This window comes from Megalops cyprinoides, chromosome 24 (genome assembly GCF_013368585.1).
Source record: "Megalops cyprinoides isolate fMegCyp1 chromosome 24, fMegCyp1.pri, whole genome shotgun sequence".
NCBI lineage: Eukaryota > Metazoa > Chordata > Actinopteri > Elopiformes > Megalopidae > Megalops > Megalops cyprinoides.
In genome coordinates, this window is record NC_050606.1 from 24448798 (window position 1) to 24471849 (window position 23052).

General features: G+C 47.0%; 1 long non-coding RNA gene across 1 annotated transcript; it reads left to right on the plus strand.

Annotated features, from left to right (window-relative positions):
- The first annotated feature begins 12333 nt into the window (after positions 1–12333).
- Positions 12334–21656, plus strand: LOC118771363. Its single transcript, XR_005004603.1, has 5 exons — positions 12334–12457; positions 16299–16328; positions 16920–17006; positions 17238–17306; positions 17511–21656. It is a non-coding gene; the product is annotated as an uncharacterized LOC118771363 (long non-coding RNA).
- The last annotated feature ends 1396 nt before the right edge of the window (positions 21657–23052 follow it).

Sequence of the window (23052 nt, forward strand, 5' to 3'; positions counted from 1 at the left end):
GATGTGTCTTTTCCTTCTTGAATAAATTAAAAAAATAATTAAATAAAATAAAAAAATAATTAAAAAAAATAAAAGTGTGTGTTGATGGTTTAAATTTCTATCAGGTTGTATTTGCATTGGCTGGAGTTGTAACTACAGTTATTCTATTAATTCACCTGGGCAGTTGACTAATGTCATTAGTAGGCCTAAATGATAGGGGAACACATAGCTTGTTTGATAATGTTTGTGTTGTAGAGGATATGTAACTTGTATTGTGTTTGACTCGAGGGGCATTGGCACCAGTATAATCTGCATTGTGTTGGCTTGTCCTGGATTGACTATACATGGATTCAGTAATGTACAAAAGAAACAGCAGTTCATTTTAGTGTGGAAGCACAAAGAGTCAGTATACAAACATTCTGTGAAAGGTATGGAAAACCAAATTTCAAACAGGTTTTGCAGTAAAAAAATGCATGTGAATGTGTCTGGGTTTATGTTTATGAGTCATACATTATCATATGAAACAGTATGCCATAACATAATTATATATAGAATACATCCATAAAATGTTTCTAATTCATATAAAGTAAGATATGTTGTTATTGTATGATCGTATAGTGAGGTACATGTCACATTTAAGGAAGCGGAGCATTAGTAAATCCCCATTAGTATAGCCTAGAAATAACATTTCTACTACGTCTATTTTGCATTATTCACGCGTAAGTGCATTCACTAAAAGGTAAATACTACACTCTTGTGGCCACAAAAGAAATTGCGTCTCTAATGTAATAATAGCGTTATCTTTAGACTCGTCATGCAGATCGCGGAGACAGAACTAAAGGCAAAAATAGGCTACTATTGGTTACCTGCATTAGGGGTCAGCATACAGACATTATGTAAGAGAGTGTGCAATACCAGATTTGCCTATACAAAAGCAATTCAAATCATAGTTTATTACATTTCTGTATAAAATCAAGTAAAAACTTCGAGGTTAAAAGATTATACCACAAAGATTGTGAAACCGTGGTTTATACTGTTTATGCGTCATGTTCATATGGAGTGATGTAGGACTTGAAAAAAAGCTAATAATATAACTTTTAATATTATTAATGCTTCAGTGAAAATATCGGGCAAAATGCTCGCAGCTTTAGTTTTAACAATAGATCATGGATTAAAAATTAGGCTATCCTAATTTGCAAATACTTCATTGATTATAGTACTCAGTTAAGCGAAGGATTTGAGAAGTATTGGAAATGACATGTAGACCTCCAAAGTGTGATAACCTGCCAAGTGGCGTACAATGTCATCAGAAGCACACTGCAGGATGGACTGAATGTTAGTTTGCGTTATTGCATGATAGATAGATAGATAGATAGATAGATAGATAGCTTTGTCCATGGTTCTGAAATAACCTAACGTGATTATTCCCAGTGCTTGGGTGTCTTGTTTGTAGGCATTACAGGAGATTCGAAAATAGACTGCAGAATGTACGGGGCTTTGGTGCTAAGGAGAGACTGCGGGTTAAATTCTGTAGCCTATTCTAGTATTTACAGATGAAAAACATGTTCACAGTATTGACATAGGCTCGGGAACTATCTGCATGTCCTAGTTTGCGTTACTGCATCCCAGGTAAACTTGATGTAATGGCAGGCTGTAACAGGTGCAACCAATCAAGGCTGATTGCTTCTCTGGGCCTTAGAGTTATCATTCTGTTATTTAAGGACCCTGACAGATTGAGATTGGTAACATGGCGTTGGTCCTGCTGTCTGAGTGGTTTGTATCTTTTGATGCCACAGGGAGGTAATGATATTTTTGCAAGCGTGAGGTAGCCTAATTTCAAAGTCACTAGTCAGGAGATGTAGCAGTATGAGGTACTGGCAAGTCTGGGTCAAGGGGCCACGTTCGTCTGGTTTGAAAGTAACAACGTTACAAAGGCCAGTAGTCTAGGTCCGCCATACATTTAAAAGCTAGCCGCGAAGCACTGTTTTGTTCAGAGGGAGAAGCATCAAAGAGAAGAATACGAGTGCACAAAGCAGCAGAATGGCAAGCCCGGCAAAAAAACCAAGAACTGAGAGCAAGACTGTCGTCGGCTACCTGCACAGCGTGTCGCCCCTGAAGAACTCCAAGAAGAAAGCAGCTGGGAGGAATACCGTCGGGTGGTCGCGTTTTCGGTCGACAAGCGGCCGGCGTTCACACAGGCTTCTCTTACAAAGTACGCTGTGAAGCTGACCAGTGTGAGAAAAACTGTCAGCAAGTAGACTCGCTGACGAAGAGCTTGTTGTGAAATGGATGTTTATTATTATTTTATTTAGAAGAGGCGAGTGATGACTCAGAAAATAACGCTTTGCTTGTGTTTCTACCCAGGTTACTGGGACCCCGCCGGCTTCGACGTCATGTTTTCAAACACCAGCGGCTTGGAGGTTATGGAGAACCTGCCGTTCTTCTGGAGAGAGCCCAGCAACATTGCCCGCATCCGGATTGCAGACGTTTTGGCCCTTGGCCCAAGACAACAAGTGAGTTGATGGGGCGTGACAATGTGCAGAGCCTATGTCAGGCTCCCCCCCCGCTTTATGGGTAGTCGTCCCCGACTACACCTCCTCAATGTACCGGCGCGGGGGCTGGCCCCTCGTCTCACAGGAGGAGCGACGAAGGGGCGCATCTTCCGGCTGTGCAGGAGGCCCTGCCACTGCCTCCTGCTCCTGTTCCTCTAGGGGAGCAGCGGGCATTACTCCAGGGTTCCGGGCCGGGACCCACACCGGGTTCCACCCCCATACCCGACCAAGCTCCTCCGGCTAGGCCACCCGGCGGGTCTCTTCCACAGGGGGCCCCCCATGAACGTCGCCCACCGGGCAGGTGCGCAGGTTGTTCCGGTGTAGGGTCCGTTCCTCACCACCGGCCTCCGGGCGGACCACATACACCGGCTTCTCCGGATCGACCTGGCGCAGCACAACAAACGGTCTGGGGCTCCAACGAGGGGCCAACTTACCATGCTCCCGCCGCCGGAAGTTCCGCACCAACACCCGGTCACCAGGCAGCAAGGGGAGGTCCCGGACTCGCCGATCATACCTCTCCTTGTCCCGGCCCTGTTGGCGCCGCACCCCCTCCAGCACCCGCTGGTACACCCGTAGCAGGGTCTGATGGTGATCCCTCACCCATCCCTCCAGGGTCCATCGCCGCTCGGGGGGCGGCACGTTGAGGGCCAGGTCCACCGGCAACCGGGCGTGGCGCCCTGTCAGGACAAAATGCGGGGCATACCCTGTGCTGCTATGGACCGAGTTGTTATAGGCCTGCAACAGGGCCGGCAGGCGCTCCGGCCAACGGGACTGCTCATCCTCTCGCAATGAGCCTAGGAGAGACAGCAGTGTCTGATTAAACCGCTCGCAGGCCCCATTGCCCTGGGGATGGTAGGGGGTGGTGCGGATCTTTGTATATCCATATAGCTCACAGAAAGCCGCGACCATGGAGGACTCGAACGCCGCCCCCCGGTCAGAGAGGAGTCGCTCAGGGCAGCCCCAGTGCTGTATCACCGCACCCCACAGTGCCTTGACCGTGGTCGTCGCCGACTGGTCCCTGACAGGCACCGCCCACCCGTACTTTGAGAACAGATCCGTCAGCACGAGCAGGTAGGGGTACGGGTCGCCCGGGCGCCCCAGCGCAAGGTGGTCCATGGCCACCACCTCTAAGGGGTAGGAGGTGGAAAGAGGGACAAGGGGGGCCCTTACCTCCGGGCCGGCCTTGGCCACCACACACTGGCCACAATCTGCCGTCCAACGCCGCACGTCCGCCCCCAGACCCGGCCAGTAAAACCGCCGGCGTAAGGTAGCCTCCAGTTTGTTGGCGCACAAGTGACCCAGGGCCTGATGGTACCGCTGCCAGACGCCCTGGGCCTCGCCCCAGGGCACCAGCACCTGCCACAACGGCTCTCCAGCAGCCCCGTCCTGCACCCGGCAGCAAAGGACCCCCCCTCGTAAATGGAGCCGCTCCCATTCCCTCCACCACCTACCTTCCTCGGGTGAGGCCTTCCTCCGCTCCTCCCGCCGAGGGGGCTCCCCGCTCTCAAGCCGCGCCGCCAGAGCCCGCAGATGCTCATCCCTCTGCTGTAAGGACGCCCAGTCCCACGCACCCTCAGCTGCGGCATCCGAAGCCACCTGCGCCACAACCCCCTCCTCCCCAGGCAACCGAGACAGGGTGTCCGCATTAGCATTGCGGGACCCAGGGCGGTACTTTACCTCCAGATCATAGCTGGCCAGCTGTGCCACCCACCGCTGCTCAGTCGCCCCGAGGCGCGCCGTCCCCAAATGTACTAAGGGGTTGTGGTCAGTGAAGACCGTGACCTTTGTGCCCCAGAGATAGTCCTTAAATTTCTTGGTCACGGCCCACTTCAGTGCCAGCAGCTCCAGCTTGAAGGCGCTGTAGTTCTGGTCATTCCTCTCCGCAGGGTGCAGGCTCCGGCTGGCATAGGCAATCACCCTCTCCTTACCCTCCTGGACCTGCGACAACACAGCCCCCAGCCCGTCCATACTGGCATCCGTATATACCCGGAAGGGCAACGAGAAGTCAGCATAGGCTAGGACTGGGGCGGAGAGCAGGGCAGCCTTCAACTCCTCGAAGGCGCGCTGGCACTCGGGGCCCCACTCCACCCGCTGTGTGCGCCTACCCCGAGCTGCCGTACCCACCAGCAACCGATGCAGGGGAGCCGCGATCTTAGCGAAAGCGGGGATGAACCGCCGATAGTAGCCGGCAAACCCAAGAAACGCCCTTACCTGCCGCACAGTCTCAGGGGCCGGCCAGTCCCGCACTGCAGCCGTTTTTTCCGGATCCGTGGCTACCCCCGCCCGACTGACGATGTGCCCCAGATATCGCACCTCCTTCCTCAGCAACTTGCACTTCTGAGGCTGGAGCTTGAGCGCTCAAACACCGCCTCCAAGTGCCTCAGGTGGGTGGAAAAATCTGGGGAAAAAACCACAACATCATCAAGATATATCAGCAGAGAGTCATGCAGCAGGTCACCCAAGCACCGCTGCATGAGGCGTTGGAGGGTGGCTGGGGCATTACATAGCCCAAACGCCATTCGCTCAAACTGATATAAACCAACGGGGGTAGCAAACGCGGTCTTTTCGCGGTCCCGTGGATCCACCGCCACCTGCCAATACCCACTGGCCAGGTCGAGAGTGGAATACCACTCTGCCCGCCTCATCCCCGCCAACGACTCCTCGATGCGGGGCAGAGGGTGGGCGTCCTTGTGGGTAACGGCATTCAGGCGGCGGTAATCAACACAGAACCGCCACGCGCCGTCCTTCTTTTTCACAAGGACCACGGGGGCTGCCCAGGGGCTGGAACTCTCGGTGATCACCCCACTCTCTAGCATCCCCTGCAACAGAACCCGCAGCTCGGGATAAAGGCCAGGGGGAAGAGGGCGATACCTCTCACGGCTGGGTGGAGCATTACCGGTCGGGATGCGGTGATACACCGCGTCGGTACACCCGAAGTCCTCCTCGTGGGCTGCGAACACCCCCGCCCACTTCTGCAGCAGCTCCTGTGCCTGACGGTGCTGCTCCCCTGTGAGTCCCTCTAGTTCCGGCGGGGGCAATGGACTCCCCACCCCCAAAGGGGCCTGGATGGTCCCCACAGTCACCTCTACCTCCCCGGGGCGGGGGCTCCGCAGCACCACATCGCACTCACCCTGAATCTGCGAGGGGTCAAGACAGGACAGGGTTGCCAAGGGGCGTCGTCGGGGTAAGGTCAAGGGATGGGGGTGCACATTCATCACACGGAGGGGAACCTTGCCCCCCCGTGGCCGAACCACGGCCCGGGCCACTTGCCACTCACCACCTTCCTCGAGCCCCTCCAACAGGCAGGGCAGGCCCTCTAGGTGTTCACCCCCCTCCACGCGGACCCACTGCACCACCTCGGAGCCGGCCGGCACTTCAGTGTCGTCGCTCCGACCCAGCCGCAGCGTTCCACGTTTCGGGGAGAGGGCCTGCACCCGGCTGCTGAGAGGCAGAAAAGGTTAGGGCACCAGGCTGTACACCCCTCATCACCTCTTCCCAACACTGGGAGATAATGTTCATCCCCAACAGGACGTTATCTGACCCTAAACAATGGTCCTCCACTACAATAACGCCCTTATCAGGGATGCGGACCCCCCCGACTACAAAATCGAAAACCACATACCCCACAAAGGGTATGTCTAGCCCATTGGCTGCCCGCAGGGACAACCACTGCAGAGCACCCGTGTCCCGCTCAGGAAGGCCCCCAAACCACTTCCTGAAAAACCCCTCACTCATCAGGGTGACCTGTGAGCCCGTGTCCAAGAGACACGGCACCTTAACCCCACCTACCTCCACCTCCACCTGGGGGCATGGCCCCAGGACCGCTACACGCTCAGGGCAGTCCTCGCCAGTATCCCCTTGTACCCCGCCCGCGTGCCCTACCGCGGACGGGGTCGGGAGTTTAACGGCGCACGCTTGAGACAGTGGCGCTGCACATGCCCGGACTGCCCACATGCAACACAAATGGGCTGGCCATCAGCGTCCCACTGAAACCGCGCCGGCCCCCGACCCTGCCTGGTAGAGCGACGGCTCTCCGGGCCACGGGCCTGGGGCTCCCGTTCCTCTATGGGCGGGGTGGCTGGAGCCTGCGGCCACTGCTGTCGAAGCTCTGCGATCAGTGCTTTGCCCAGTGCGGCCACCTGTTCCTGGAGCTCCTGTCGCATTTCAGCCCACACCTCGTCCTTCCAGCACTCCAGGTCCCCTGCCTGGAGCGGAGCAGCCGGCAGCCGAGGTTCCTGCGAACGAGAAGCACAGCACATTGCCCCGTCCCCCCCTTGGGACTCCAGCTCAAGCTCGCGGGCCTCACGACTCACCTGCTGGAAAGTGAGCGCGGGCTGCCGCCTCACCTGCCTCTGCAGTTCCTGTTTAAGGGGGCCCCTCCGCAGGCCAAGCAGAAACTGGTCCCGCAACACCAGGCTGTCACCATCCACCGCCGGCTCCCGGGCCCGCCATTTGGCGTGCACCTCCCGTAGCCGAAGGAGGTACCCATCCAAACCCTCCTCCCGCTCCTGCGCACACTGGAAGAAGTTCTGGCGAACCACGGGTAGCGGTGTGGGGCGGGCAAACAGCTCCTCCAGCATGGCCCACAGAAGGGCGACCGTGTTGCGCTGCTCCACAGGCACAAGCAGCACCTCCCGGCGGGCACGTCCCTCCAGGGCCCCCATCAGAAAGTCAACCCTTTGTTCCTCTGTGAGCCCTTGTGCCCGGAGCATAGCCTGAACCTGTGCCCGCCACTCCCCATATCTGACCGCGCCTTCCTCCCCGGAGAACTTAGGGACCCAGGGCGCACACATAAACCAGGGGACGGTGACACCACCCGGCGGAAACGCCGCACCTGCTCCTCCCCGCTCATCCATTCTTGTGACAAGGCGGATCCTGCCGACTTACGCCAAATTTGTTAGTGTCAGGAGTGACACTATGCCCAGATAGTTCGCCCTCCTAGGGATCCGCCCGCCACAAGAATGCCAGGACAAGGTGAGTAGGAGCAACTCTTTATTCTTTTTAAAAAACACAAATTTAACAACGCAATTCATAAAATCTGAGACGCCGCTATCCCTCTCCCAGCGAAGCCCTTCCCCCTATCCTTCTATCCACCCCTGTCTGCCCTCCCCGGCTACAAACAGGCGGGAACGCTACCCAGCCGCTCACACCAAAAGAAGAAAAGGAAAAAAGAAAAAAAGGAATCCCCACACACACACACTTAGCCTCACTGCACACACCCGTGATCTGGCGTCCCCGCCCACCTGGACGCCGGGAGAGAGAGGACTACTCAATCTCACTGTCGAGGGGGAAGTGCTGCCGCTGTGGGGGAGGCTCCTCACACGCACGCACGCACACGCACGCACACCACACAAGACGTACAAAATGAAACGAAAATATAAGTGGGGACGTAGCTCAGCCCGCGCCACACTGCCGGGCTTCGCCTACGTCCCAAAAAAACAAAAAAAAAGAAATTAAATAAACTCCAGACAAGGCCCCCGCGTCACTCCTGCGGGGGCTGGCGGCTCCGGCGGCGACCCACGTCTTCTCCCCGGTAGTAACTCCGCCGGCTCCGCGGGATCGCACTGAGGGAGACACAGAACAGCAGCCGGTCAGCCCTCCCTCTCCACCCCGTGCTGGTGACCCACGCACTCTCTTAAGGTTTCGCGGTGCCACCTCCCTTCCAGCTAGGGGATCACCTCCCCAGCACGCGCTTCCACGGGGTGGGGGCTCTCTTCGACCCCGGCTGCGTCCGGAACCAAGCGTTGTTTTCCCCGCTCCCTCAGGGATTCACCGCTAGAGCCCCTTCGGTCGCCGCTCTTCTGAAGCCGCCTAAAACACACAAACACACTCGCGCATCCCGCACACCAAAGCAAAAACCAAAAGAAACCAAACAAAGCAAACTCAAAACCCGCCCTGGGTCGCGACTCCCAGAGCTCAAAGAAAAAAACGGCAAACCAAAATAAACCCTAAACTCAGCTGTGCCGGCACGTTCAAAAGAAAAAGAAATCACAAAAACCTAGCTTCACGCTAAAATCCCGTGTGGCAACCTCCGTCAGCGTCTTTGGCGTGTTACTCCCACTCACCTGCCTAAATAGTCCCAGCGAAATTACACACAGACAGGCAACAGGTGCGGAGCACACACCAGGCAGCGAACACCGTCAATTGCCAATTATTCCATCCCGAGCCCCCTCGCTCTCCCAGGGAGTGCAGCGCGGTCATGTCAGGAGGAACTCCTGACACCTACATTACCTAACATAAACTCTTTCTCTTTGTGTTTCATTACAGGTGGGCGTGGTACACGCCAAGATTTTGCGAGATGGGGCTGTGAGAAGAGTGGTGCCGGTGACTGGGGTGCCGCGGGAGCTCTAGGAACTCCGCATCTGCAATCGCACGATGCTGACCTTGTGGGAGGGCAAGATCCTGTCCGTCGAGGCGTCCAGGTCTTACCGGCTGTGCAACCTGGTGACGAGGAAAGTTGTACAGTCGTCACAAGCACTCAGACCACCACCATGACCGAAATCGCCGACGTCTGCAAGCCCAAATCTTTGAATCCCCACGACGACTCCCGCGAGTCAGCGGCATTTAGATCAGCCAGTAACAGCGTTGCTGGAGATGTCACGCGAAACAGGATAACTTTTCGAAGCGCTCCTTCTGCAAAATGCTGCAGAGGGCATCCTCCTTCATCCTCTCCTACAGTGGCACGCTGCTGCTGAGCAGCGAAGGAGAGGAGCACTCTGTGAGCTTCACCAACTCCTGGCAGAGCACCTGGGCGACTCCGTGACGTGGAGGCCATCGAGGAACACCACATTGGCACCGGGGAAATCGAAGTGCGAGTTAACGCCAGAGGACTGATTCTCTCTGTTCATTTGGCGGACGAAGTTGGTGTTAAAAGCGAGGACGCAGAGGGTGCGCTAGAAGCGTCAGCAGGGCTTTCGGCCCTGCCCGGTGGGCAAGATGCATCAAGTGACGCTTCACAGGGCCCTGCTGGACAAACTGCTGCGGCCGAGAATCCTCAGGGGCTCTCTGAGCACAATCTCAGCTGACGATCAGCTGGGACTGGAACTTTTGCTCGCTGAGAACGCGTAAATGCCAACTGGACTTTGTGATTGTGTGTGTGGTTTTTTTTTCTATTGATTTTTAATGTTAGGCTACTTTACACTTGATCTCTGTTAACTTCTGGTATGCTTGGCCATGGCAGCTGACAGTAGGATACGGGCAAACTTGATGCCTGTCTTCCACCGTCAGCTGGCATCAGTGTTTGAATTTTCGTCTTTAAGTTCAGGGTTTCTGTTCGGTGTGATCGATTGGTAGGCTGTGTCTTTGCATAGGTTTGTCACCTGGCCTGTGAAGATCAGGGCTGTTTGCTGAAACTGTTTTGGTGTAACGTTTTGCTTTTGGCAATTTGGCCTTGTAATATTGTTGTTATGCACTTGCTGTTAGTGATTAAGTATTTAAAGTGTTTCTTGTTTTCCAGTTCTTGTCAAAGTCCACGCTCTGTGTTGAGGTAATGTTGCCTTACATTCGATGTTACACTTGATCTCTGCTAACCTCTGGGATGTTTAGCCATGGCAGCTGACGGGGGGACACGGGTAAACTTGATGCGCATCTTCCACCATCAGCTGGCATCAGTATTTGAAAATTCACCTTTAATTTCAGCTGTGCCACCCTGAGCCTGAGTTTACTGTGTTTGTTTGCGTAGTTTGTCACCTGGCCTGTGAAGATCAGTATTTTGTTGAAATTGTTTTGATGTAACGGGGTTTGCCTTTAGCAAATTGCCATGGTAATTTTGTTCTGACAAGTACGGTCATTAGTTTGTTTGAGCAATTGAGTGGCCTTTTTCACAGATTCCCACTACTTTATTGGTATGATTGCACTGAAGGTTCATTCGTATGTTGTCTTTAAAGTAGACCTGAGCTGGCTCAAATAGATTTAATGAACTCGCCCTTGCCGTTTCCATTACAAGTTCCATAAGATAACAGTGAACCTGACAATGGGCTTAATTTCATGGAGTTTTAGAGGGCTTAACTTTGAAAGGGTAAATAAGAGGGGAAAAATGACCAAGAAATTGGATTCTTTCGCTAGCGCGACAAGCTCCAACAGTAACGCAGCACTGTTTATGTTCTGCTGTGGAAAGAACCCTTTTCTGTAGCCTAGGCCAAAAGCACTATCGTTGCTATCTTGATCAGTTTGCATCGGAAGAATAAACTTGGAAGGCAAGCAGAGCTGTACAAAACGCTTTCATGTAGGCTATAGGCCTATGGCTATGCAACACTTTGCCAGGTTGAGATGCAGGCTACAGTATGGGCAAGATGAAGATGAAGATAAAGATTATTTATTTACGCTTTTCTGTTTTATGTAGGCTAATAGGTTTGTTCTCTAGCCTAATGTAGTTTTGAAGGAGGAAGAAATGAAATGCCCAGTAGGCTACTTAGATTAGTACTTAGATTGCCCAGTAGGTGGCGATACAGATTTGAGTTGTAGTTCGACTGGCATGTTTGTTTGAACCCTAGGTCGCAGAGTGTCCTATAGACTGTCATGATTTGCCAGAATTTTCTCTTATGTGTCAATATTGTTTGTGAATGATAACAATGATAATGATGAATGATAAAATTTAAATAAAAATGATAGAGCAAAGAAGAGTGTTAATTAAGGCTAAGACTGGCTGCATACACACTGTCTTTGCTATTGTAACCTATAATTTAGGTAGGTCTACCCTGACAAAAATAACTGCAGTTATGGGACAAAACACAGTAGTTATTGCCTACTGCAGTACAATGCAGTACAATGATATTTTTGTGTCCAAAATATTGTATTACTGCAGTAAAATGCAGTAGGCTAGCCTAAGCTACTATGTAATGGAATGCACGTATGCATGTTCAAAATATTGCATTTCCTATGAATCATATATAAGCTCTCCAAAACCGTAGTGTTGATACTCAGAAAACTGCAGGTTTACACTACTGCAGTAGCCCAGTTATTTTTGTAAGGGTATTATCAGACTATTGGATGATGCCAATGTAATTGCATTGGTAGACCATAGCCTATGGCCTAGGCTACAGGTGTACCACACAGGATTGTCAGTGTTATAATATATTATGTTCATGTTGCTCTCTATAACTGATGGTGTAATCAAAAGATTTATGTATTAAGACAGGTTCTTACTTTTTTACATTATTTATAATGCATTACAGATGTAAAGTTCAATTCAGGGAAGAAAAATAGGCAACAGTTAGCCAAAGGTTTATTGTAGCAGGCTTTGAGGTGTAGGCCTTATTACAATTGTGGAGTTTTCTTTCATATGCACATAAGTGGTTAATAATTCTGTGAAGTGTGTGTATGTGTTATAGCGCCCCTAGCGGCGATGTTCCCGGGGGGTTTATAGTACTGTATAACTCTGTTGTTGCTCACTCGCGTTTTACCGGCGAAGCTGAGCTGTTGACTACCTAACAGGCTACAACTATAGCTACAGCTAACAAACTACAGCTAACAAACTACAACTATTACTACTGCTAACTACTATCTTTTCTAACTACAAGTATCTATCTATTTCTAACTTCTGTAACCCTGCTCATGTGTGGATTGTAGAATAAACGTGAAAAAGGACAGAAGATGTGTGGTGCTTGTGAACGCTGTTGAGTGGTCGCTGTCTTCGTCGGCCGAACGACCCCGTGCGGTGGGAGTTGAGGCAGGTTAAAGCGAGTAACTTGCTAAAAACCGTACAACAATACAAATTGCCGTCACTTATTTTTTGCCTTTTGGGTTTAAGTGGATGTAGTTAACGTGTGAAAATGTTTGGAAATATTTTCCTAACAGGGAAATGGCGTAAACAGAAATGAAGTCCTGGACGCTAAGGACTTTTATTATGACGAGTTTCTTTATTGCCGACTGGTCTACAAGACATCACCTTCCTTCCGTCTTCCTTTTTACCTGATTGCGACTTTGAGGTAAGACGTGTTTCCTTGCAGGTCTCAAGAAAATGATTGATATGTCTGGCCTTGAGCTATATATAATAACTTGCACGAATAAACAAACGATACGATGTTAACATTCAGTGTAGTTATTGTGTATCTGAAGAGTCACGTTAATGCTGGTTAATGAACTCATCATAACGTTGAAATGTCACGTTATGAAGTAGGCCTAACCTAAACTCAAAGGACACAGTGAAGGTAGTAAGGGTGGGGATTAAAGGTAAATTCGTAATTCATATTATTAGCAGATTGGAGCAAGTAGTGTAAGATGGTAACTGTTTGTCAGATGAAGTTGTAGACTACTAATACGCTACGATATTTCATGTCACGGAAATGTTTGTAGCCTACCTCTCAGTTGACTGTAAGCAATTACATGGCAACTGAACAGACGTCTGTATCTCATATATAACAGTCTCTTGAATAAAACCATAAATTAATGTTTAGGTTTGGGATATTGTTTGATTTTCATCACCGTTATGAAAGCGAGCTCATGTTGGCTTGCTGTTATCGATGGAAATGACGGCAGTTTGATTTAGCAAGTTGTTGAGATGTCTCATCGGGAATGCATTTCATTCCATTCACTAGTGGTTGAATACAAGGTTGGTTGTAGTGTTGTGTGCGTTCTGGTTTCTACGTCAACTGATTTCCTTGCGCGTGCACGTGCTGTGTTCACCACAGCAGCAGCAAGCAGACATTCACAAACATATTAGGCTATTGTCAATGTGTGGTTCAATATCCAGTCTTTTCAGATGAACTCAAAATAAAGTTTCCTGGTTGCTGACGTATTTGGGAACATACTGGGAAAATAAATGGTGAGAGTGCACAAGTCTATGTTTTGCTATTCAAGGGTTGAATGATGTGAGTTAGCAAAACTAAGTATTTTCATGTCTTTGTGAACATTACAAGCAATTTCTTACTTTCTGAATTTTGAAAGCCTGTGGAAGGGAGCATTAAACTTTAGAAAACCATAAGCCTACTAGTAGGACAAGGTGCAGAGTTGTAAGATCAATGCAACCATTTGTGTTAGAAACCCCAAGACAAAATGTTGCCTAGGTGAGATGACAGGTCTGTTTTATTATTGCAGGATCGAATCCTGTTGAATGATATGCAAAATATATTTTTACATGTCTTTTGTCCAAGTTACTGTAGTGTGAAGTGCTCATGACTTAGATATGAAATGCAACTCAAAGTCCCCTTATATGTTTGTGAATGTCTGAAAACTGGTGCTGCTGTGATGAGCACAACGTGCACACAGAGGAAAACCAGTTGGCATAGAGAACTGGAAGGCACACAGCAGCGGCATTCATTGAGTTAACATTATTGGTCTTGCTTGATGCCACTTCATTAAAGTTACTGTTACTTGTCTTGACCAGATAACATTAGCAAAGAGTTTAGAAACGATTAGCAGACATAATCAATGTTGTGAATCCTTTTTGGCTCTCAAAACCCAAATGGTATGCTCATATGATCACTTAACTTTTTACACTATACCATATTCACTAATTTGACCTTACTTTTGGATGAAACTGTCAAGACACGTTTGTGGTAGTGAAGCAGTGAACTCGCGTCAGCACAGTTTTGCTTCAGTCTTTTTTTTTCCAAATGCCACTGCGATGCTCTCTTTCTGTGCTGTGTTGCTTTTCAAAATGGGTCTGTCATACCTAATGAAGTTAGCAGTACTCTACCATTTGATATAGACTACAACAGCAACGACCATCCACGTGTTTGCAATAACACAGTCAGAGAAACGATTTAAAACAATTTGAAACAATTACTGTAAGTGTGGTCATTATGATGAATTCAGAGCTATCAGAATAGTTTTGAGAGGAGAGTCAGTCAATCAGGACAATCCTTCAAAATTTCAATATTACACTGCTCACAAAAAGTTAGGGATATTTGTCTTTCGGGTGAAATTTATGGAAAATGTACAAAGTTCATGCTACAGTGATATTATATCATGAAAGTAGGGCATTTAAGTAGAAGCATGCAATGGTGATTTCCTCATCTCAAACAATTTATTGAAACAAAAGCCCACAACAGTGGTGGGTATACCACAACAAAAAATGTCAATGTCTCAATAACTTGTCGTGTGACCTTGAGCATCAATTACAGCGTGACAACGACGTCTCATGCTGTTCACAAGTCGACTTATTGTCTGCTGAGGCATGGCATCCCACTCTTCTTGAAGGGTGGCCCTCAGGTCATTGAGGTTCTGGGGTACAGAGTTACGAGCCTCTACACGGCAACTCAGCTGATCCCATAGGTTTTCTATGGGATTCAGGTCTGGAGAAAGTGCAGGCCACTCCATTTGAGGTATCCCAGTCTCCAGCAGCCGTTCCCTAATGATGTGACCTCGATGAGCTGGAGCATTGTCGTCCATGAAGATGAAATTATTATGAAATTGATTAAATTAGTGTTGTTCATGCAGGGGCACAATGACTGGATTAATGATGTTATTCAGGTAGTATGGGCTTGTCACTGTACCATTCACAAAGTGTAGGGCAGTTCTGTATTGACTAGACACACCTGCCCACACTGTAACACCACCACCACCAAAGGCTCGTCTGGTGACAACAGTGGCTGATGCATAGCGCTCTCCTTGAAGTCTCCAACATCGTTGGCGGCCATCATTTCTGCTCAACGTGAATCGACTTTCATCAGAGAACAGCACTGAGGCCCACTGGTCCCTCGTCCAGCGTAAATGCTCCCTGGCCCATGCAAGACGATGACGTCTGTGCCTGGTGGTGTGGTCAGGTACCCTTGCAGGTCATCTAGCACGCAGACCACGCTGATGTAAACAATTTCGAATGGTCTGACGTGACACTTGGGTGCCTCTCACCTCCCTTAAATGTGCCTGGAGTTGAGTGGCATTCATCATCCGGTTCTGCATCCTGTTCACAATGAAGCGGTCATCAGTGTGGGATGTGGCCAAAGGACGTCCACTTCTATGCCTTTCTGTGACTCTTCCAGTCTCTCTGTATCTCTGTTGCAACCTGCTGATGACACTCTGTGACACTCTAAGCTTAGTGGCCACTTACCTCTGAGAACATCCGGTTTGAAGCCTTGCAATGGTGTGGTACTGTTGATCAATTGTTAGGTGTCGTCTTGGTCTCATGATGTCAAAATGTGAACAGCATGATGTAGAGGACTGTTTAAATACCAATTCTAATTGAACCAGGAAATTTATTGGTCGATTCATGGATCAAACACCTGTTGTGAATTTTACCGTTCAGCTCCTTATTAGAGAACAGCAAGTTGTGCAAAAAGTACTGAAACATTGAACAGTTAGACATGTGCATTCAAAAGTTTAGAGAAGGTCAAATTAAGTTCACCTGTAAAGGTTATAGTGCATTTTAGGTTCATCCTGAAATTTCACCCAAAAGCCAAATATCTCTAACTTTTTGTGAGTAGTGTATGTCATTAATGTTAGGGAGACTGTTCAAATAATTCAAGGTGAAATTAAAAGCTAGCCATAGGGGAGAATGAGTCAGGCTCATTGATAAGGTCTCAATTGGTGGCACACATCCTAAACTTTCATTGTATGCATTAGTTTTATTCCAGTCTCATGCCTTTTGCAGTAGGTCAGCAATCTAAATGGAATGTAGCAGTATATGCATACAATGGAGGTTCCATTTCAACAGGCCTAGTAGTATGTACCTTTTAATGTTTTTTTTTTTACCCTTCTTGTAAGTGTATGCCAATGGTAGGTAAATGTAAGAATACAGTGGAATATGAGTTGTAGATTAATCATGGCTATAAACATACATATCACCTCTTATGCCTTGACCTTGTATTAAAAGATTTCATTCTTTTCCAGATATTGGAGTTGTGAGCAGTCCTTGGAAAGGTAAGCATGGACGTTATGAAGGTGGTGTGACCTACCCTTGCATATGAAAGTAAATAAGCAAGGTTGAGAGTTGTGGAAGCAAGAGTTGTTGCTGTAGATATACAGTATTTAACCAATTTTCAGCAATGTTGGCTGTTTGGCATTGTGGTCAAGGTTTCAGACCTGTGTTCAAGGCTATGTGGGGTGGTGGCACTCTACACTTGTCACATATGGTGCCAGAGTAATTGGTCACTAATAATAACTTTATTTGTCCACAGTTATTATGATTGAGTGTAATTTTGGGGGGAAACATGCAGTGTTCAACACATTTTAGATGTTGGTCTTGATTCTCATTCAGTCAGAGGATTGCAGTATTTTTTTACAGTATGCTTATAAATGTTATGCAGCTTAAATTTGTTAATTTATTTGATTTAAATGAAAGGAATGAAAGACTGCATGTCTAAGTTAAGATGTTACTAAAACGTTTATGATCTAAATATGTGCATCATCAAAATATGTATATTTAGAACTGTGGAAGTGATGTGTGTAGCTGCACTGGAATTAAGGATTTTTTGATTTGACTGTTTCTGATGTGTTTTCTGTGTCTTGCAGATGCCGCACCTCAGTAAGAGGTCCCTGGCAGCCAAGAGAAGACTGGCTGACCTGGGATTCACTTCAAAGGACCAGGGCTCCTCTGAGGTTGGGTGTCCTTTAAATGTTGCTCCCAAGATTGTACTACTTTTCCCAGTATGCTTATAAATGGTGTACAGCTTAAAGAAACTTTATGATGTAATTATGTGCAGTGCTATCTTCAAAATATGCGTGTATATGAGAGCAGATGAACTGATCACAGTGTAAATGTATGAGAATTAAAGAAATGTGGCTTGTTAGACTTGACAGTTTCTGATGTATGTTCTGTGTGTGTTCCAGACACCATGTCCCAGTAAGAGGTCCCTGGTGGCCGAGAAGAGACAGGCTAGCCTGGGGTCCTCTGATGAGGTTGAGCATCCTCATTTTATTTATTCAGAAGTATTAGTATTGTGATTTCAGTTGTTCTTAAGGAAGTTTATGTGCTTAAAGTTGTTAAGTTGTTCTTAAGGAACGTTTATGATCTAAACATTTGCATTGCCATCTTAAAAATATGCCTGTATATTATAATTAATTAAATGATTAGTTTAACTGTATGAAAATTCTGTGTTGCAGATGCCACCTCTCAGTAAAAGGTCCGTGGTGGCTGAGGAGAAACAAGTTGACCTGGGGTGTATTCCAGAAAGCAGGTTTTGTTGAAAACTCAGAGTTTGTTAACCCCAGAAAAGGGAAACTTGGGGTTTTCAGTTCCAATAAAAGACAAAACTAAACCTCTGGGTAAGTTACCATAGTAACTCTGTGAACATAACCTACTCTCTAGCAGGTTTTGTTGAAACAAACCCCGAATTTCTGCGTATCTCCTCCCTCCTGCTGACCAGCTATTGGACATGAGCTGTGATGTTGTCGCCTTCCCGTTGCTGTTAAAACCAAGTTAATTTGCATTAGGCCATGTAGGAAGAAGAAGCTGGTTCGAGTTTCTGCGAAGTCCTTACAGACTTTTTTGTAGGCTACTTAATTTAAGAACATGGGTTGTCCTTTCATGAGAAATCCCATTGATATCGAGGCAGAGCCGATTCGTGCAGCTTTACGTCGGGAGAGGGTTTTGCGACCCCGTGTAGACATACTGTCATTCCCAGATGAATACCTAATAGAAAGATATCGGTTTTCTTCACAGTCACTTACATACCTCAACAATGTCCTACGGCCTTTCGTTGGCAATATCACTCACCGCAGGAATGAGCTGATGTCAGAACAAATTTTGTGCATTGCTCTATGCTTTTTTGCCAATGGAAGTTTCCTATACAACATCGGTGATGCAGAAAACGTAGGCAAAGCAACAGTTTGCAGAGCCGTTAGAAAAGTGTGTCTTGCACTTAAACGTGTGCTGCACAATTTTGTAGTTTTCCCCGGGCACAAACCTGTCAATGCCATTAAAGAGGAATTCTACAGGATTGCAGGTGCCTGACAGTTTGTCATCCATTCAATTAATATTAATTTTGTCAATTGTATTACTCATTCTGCTGCAACCTCTGCATGGATTTAACTCATGATGCTATTTTGCAGGGTTTCCTAATGTAATTGGCTGCATTGATGGAACCCAGATTCCCATCATAGCTCCTTCAGTAAATGAAGGAGACTATGTGAATAGGGAGTCTTTTCATAGCATTAGTGTGCAGGTATATTGCATGTTGTGTTACAGTAGCATACTATATCAGGCTACATCACAGTACACTGTAACTCATAGGCCATCTCTCATTGTCTGCACTGTGAAGATCATATGTGATGCTGCACATTTGATAACAAATGTAGAAGCAAAATGGCCCGGATGTGTTCATGACTCCAGAATTTTTCGGGAGTCTACTGTGAGCGCCAGACTAGGAAAAAGTAAAAAAGGCTTTGGATAAAGAATTTTGCTCTCTGTCTCTTCTGGCTCTCCAAATATGTTCGCTGTCATTTCAGGAGAGTTTGTAGGCCACCTTCTGGGAGACAGAGGATATCCTTGTCTACCTCATCTGATGGCCCCTTACCCAGACCCAGAACCAGGCCCACAATAATGCTTCAACATAGCCCACAGCAGGACCAGAGCATGAGTTGAAATGACAATTGGCGTGCTCAAAGCAAGGTTTCAGTGTCTGCGTAAACTCAGAGTAACCGCTGAAAGAGCATGCGACATCATTGTGGCATGTGTTGTTCTTCATAATATTGCTACAATTAGAGGAGAGCAGCACCCTGCCATACAAATTGAAAATGATGACCCCATCCCTCTGGCAGATGTCCTGGATGGCAGGTCTGTCTGGGACACCATTTGCAGAAATCATTTTGCATAAATCACACCTGGTCAGAAATAAAGACAAGAAAACTAGCCATCATCTGTCTTTTTAATAAGCTTTGACAGATAAGTCTTTTCAATTTCTGTTTTTTCTATCCATTTCAAAAGGTGCACTTTATACAAGTCCTTTACAGGTAACTGTGGAGAAACAGGGATAGTATTAAGTTTACAGTTCCATTGTACTTGCATAACTGGAACCAGGAACATAATTAACATCTCACAGTGTTCATATGTGCTGTGCTCGTTGATGGCTGGTCCTGGCATAGGCCTGGCATGCTCTGTGAAAAAGAATTTAATACAAATAGCTCTTTAAAATTCACTCACCTTCGTCACATCACTTCTATACATTTCAGCCTGTCAAATCCTCAGTTATGCAAGACAAATTAGGTTGATGTATACCTCTGTAGGCCTTGCAGAAGGCTCCTCTGTGACAGCTGTGGCAGTGTCCTCATCAGGATAACCACAACCAGCACCATGGTCATCATCACTACAGTCATCATCACCATGCTGTAGACAACAAGCTGTTAGCAGTACAATTGAGAGTACATTTAACCAAATGTCTGGAATTCAGATTGCTTACAACTGCAGGGGCTTCTGTTGGGGTTCCTGGAGGCTCTTGAAGGTGGATGACACCATCTACAACTATAAAGACAATAGTGAAAAAAGCCATGGTTGTATTTGTGTACCCATCACACCTACACATACTGCACACAGTCTTCTAACACATATACACTGACATTTTATGTAGCCACTTGTGTCGTGGGGGGCACTCAGAAGAGCTCCCTCCTGGGACGCCTTCGACCATTGGTTGCCCCGTGTTTTGGCTCAGAGCCAGTTGCTCGGCCTCAGTCAGAGGTGGTGGTGGTGGTCCTCCACCCATTTTGCGGGCCTCCGCCGTCTGTCTCTTAGCTGGAAAGAGGCAAAATAAAAAAAGTTACCTACTATCTCAAGGAACACTTAGGCCTAAAACCAACACTTAGCTCTACATACATAGCCGAAATTTCACACTATATACACACATGATTCAAACCAAAATCATATGCCTTACCTGTTTGTACGATGTTTTTATATTTCATTTTTAAACTGTGAAACTGCAGTTGTGAAACTGCAGTTTTCTGAATATCAAAACTGCATTGAAACTGCAGTATTTGAAGGATTATTTGCAGTTAATATGCAGGAAATGCAATATATTTATTACACGAAAAAATGTTTTTCAGTCCCATAACTGCAGTTATTTTTGTAAGGGCCAGTTTGTCTGCACAGTATGTCACTTTTGCAAGTTTCAAAAAGAAAAGTCATGTAGGTTGGTCTAGGTCATGCAAAGCCACTTGCTATTTTATAAGGGTCAAATAACCGAAATAGCATTTAACAATGGTATTCACCAGCCTATTCATTAGGATTAGGATTAGGATCATACGCTATTAAAAGATGAGAAAAGGCTTAGCAATCTACATTATCAAAGTTACGTACGCATTGACTCGGGCAGCAGTGGACTCCCATGCTGCCTGTCTTGCCTTTGCGGAAGCTGCTGTGTTACTTTTTTTCTGATAATGTGTTCGTAGTCGCCGTAAGCTTTTAGGAGTGTCTCTAGTTCCAGTGGCGTGAAATACGATGAATGGTTGCGTTCTCCTGTTGCCATGGTGAATCAATGAATCGGAGCTCTATTGATGATGGCTTTTTATATTTGTCGGGCATGCGCGTAACTCAAGGTAAACCTACTCAGAGTTAATTGAACTAACCCAGAACAGCTGTATTGGAACCGTAAACTCAGAGTTTCCTATCTCGGGGTTTGTTAACCCATAGGTCAGGGTTTATCTCAGAGTTTGTTGAACCTCCTTTCTGGAATACACCCCAGGAGTCCACTGCAGAAAACCAGGATTCTTCTGACAAGATTGGGTGTCCTGATGAAGAAATAACCCAACCACATTCTGAAAACAAACAAAACTTTCCAACAAGCATGTTTACAGATGTGTTTACAGATGTGTTTAATAACTTGGATCAACCAACAACCAAACAACCACACTCTCTACTCTCTCCCTCTGAACTAAACTGTCATGACTCTCCTGGAAACCTTATGTCATACTGTGTGAGTGAGCAAACTGTTACGAACAACCTGTTCACTTTCCAGAGAGATGGTTATGCTGATGGGGTCTTTTCATCAAGGTAATTCACGGTTTGGAAATGTGCGCAACAAGCAGTGTGGTGCCATCAGTCTGACTGCTGTTTTGAAGTGCAAGACTAAGAGTGTGTTGAGTTGGGAGCCTCAAGATCTTGATGATGTTTTAATTAAAGGGACTTGCCTGTATAGGTCAATGAGAAACCAGGGTAAAATAAGAGACCATGTCCAAGGCAGGGGTTACATTGCTGTGTTTGAATTTCCAAGCAACAAGGGGGGAATTATGATTTCTCAATAAACTTTGCTGATTCCTTCACTGGTTTTATTTGTGATGCCCTACGTGATGTTGCCATGCCATTTGATATAGCATTACAACGTAGTCTGCTGAGTAATGATGCCTGCCTGTTAACCATTTGTGCAGTAAACGCAACAACCTCTACCAGCAGTCGCCTTCTTTACAGCGATGTTGTTAAAGGTAAGCTGAAGGTGTATGATCTGCAAACAGTTGTAAGTACGCCTAGCAAACAAAGCACAGTCACAAGTCATGCTGGCAACGATAGAAAAGTTAATCATGCAGACGCAGACAGACATCCTTGTTCTAACGTAACCTGCAGACCATTCTATAGTGACATTCTAAAACATGAACCCAAAGTGAATGAGGATATATTAAGAAATGGCAAACAACAGTTTGACATGTCTGAATTATATATCGGCGCTGGCATTGACATAAACGCAAAAGAACAAACGTATAGCCAAGACACTATCCGTGATCGTACAGCTACTACGTCTAAAAATCACGAGTCCCTGAACTACTCCGACTATAAATTGAAACTTCACCGCAGCAAATTGCATTATGAAGTCATCTTTGCTGCTGCTGACGTCTTGCAATTAGATATTATGACATATAATCAAGGAAGATGGAATGCGCACAGGCCTACAGATTTGTTGTCATGCACAGACAGTTGCATCTATTTGAACCACACAGGCAATCATTATGATGTCGTATTATGCGTTAAACAGAGAGATGGCAGGATTTGTGCTGGAACATGTCATCTTAACAAGAGTGATGACCACTTGAGGTCACAACGGAAAAGGAAGTTGAATGATGAATCACAGAATGTGAAAGCTAATAAAGCACGTGAACAGTATCACAATGACAGTGATTACAGACAGAGAAAACTTGAGAATCTCAAAGATAAATACCAGAAAGATGAACTTGTGAAACAGAATAAGCGTCAGTGTTCTCGTGATTGTTTTCTAAAGAAATACAGAACAAATCCGGACTTTCGGAAATACGTGCTTCAGAGGAAATACAAACTTGATCCAAAATTTCAGACATCAAGACTTGTCTATCTTCAAAAGAGAGAGCGCGGACAAGGTCCTGGCCAGAGCGGGGGAGGATCCAGCAGTTATGGTTCATGTTGGAGCCAATGACATAGGAAAGGGTAGGTTCAGGGTTCTACAAGAAAAATTTATTGAGCTATCAGGGAAGATTAGGAGTAGAACCTCCACGGTAGTCTTCTCTGGAATTCTACCAGTACCACGTGCAAGCAAAGGGAAGCAAGCCTTTATATGATGTTGTTGGGATTACAGAGACGTGGCTTGGTGCAGGGGATGTGGATGAGTACAACGTAGAAGGACACAAGCTGATAAGACAGAATCAACAGAAGAGGAGGAGGCGTAGCTCTCTATGTAAAGGATAATCTTAATAT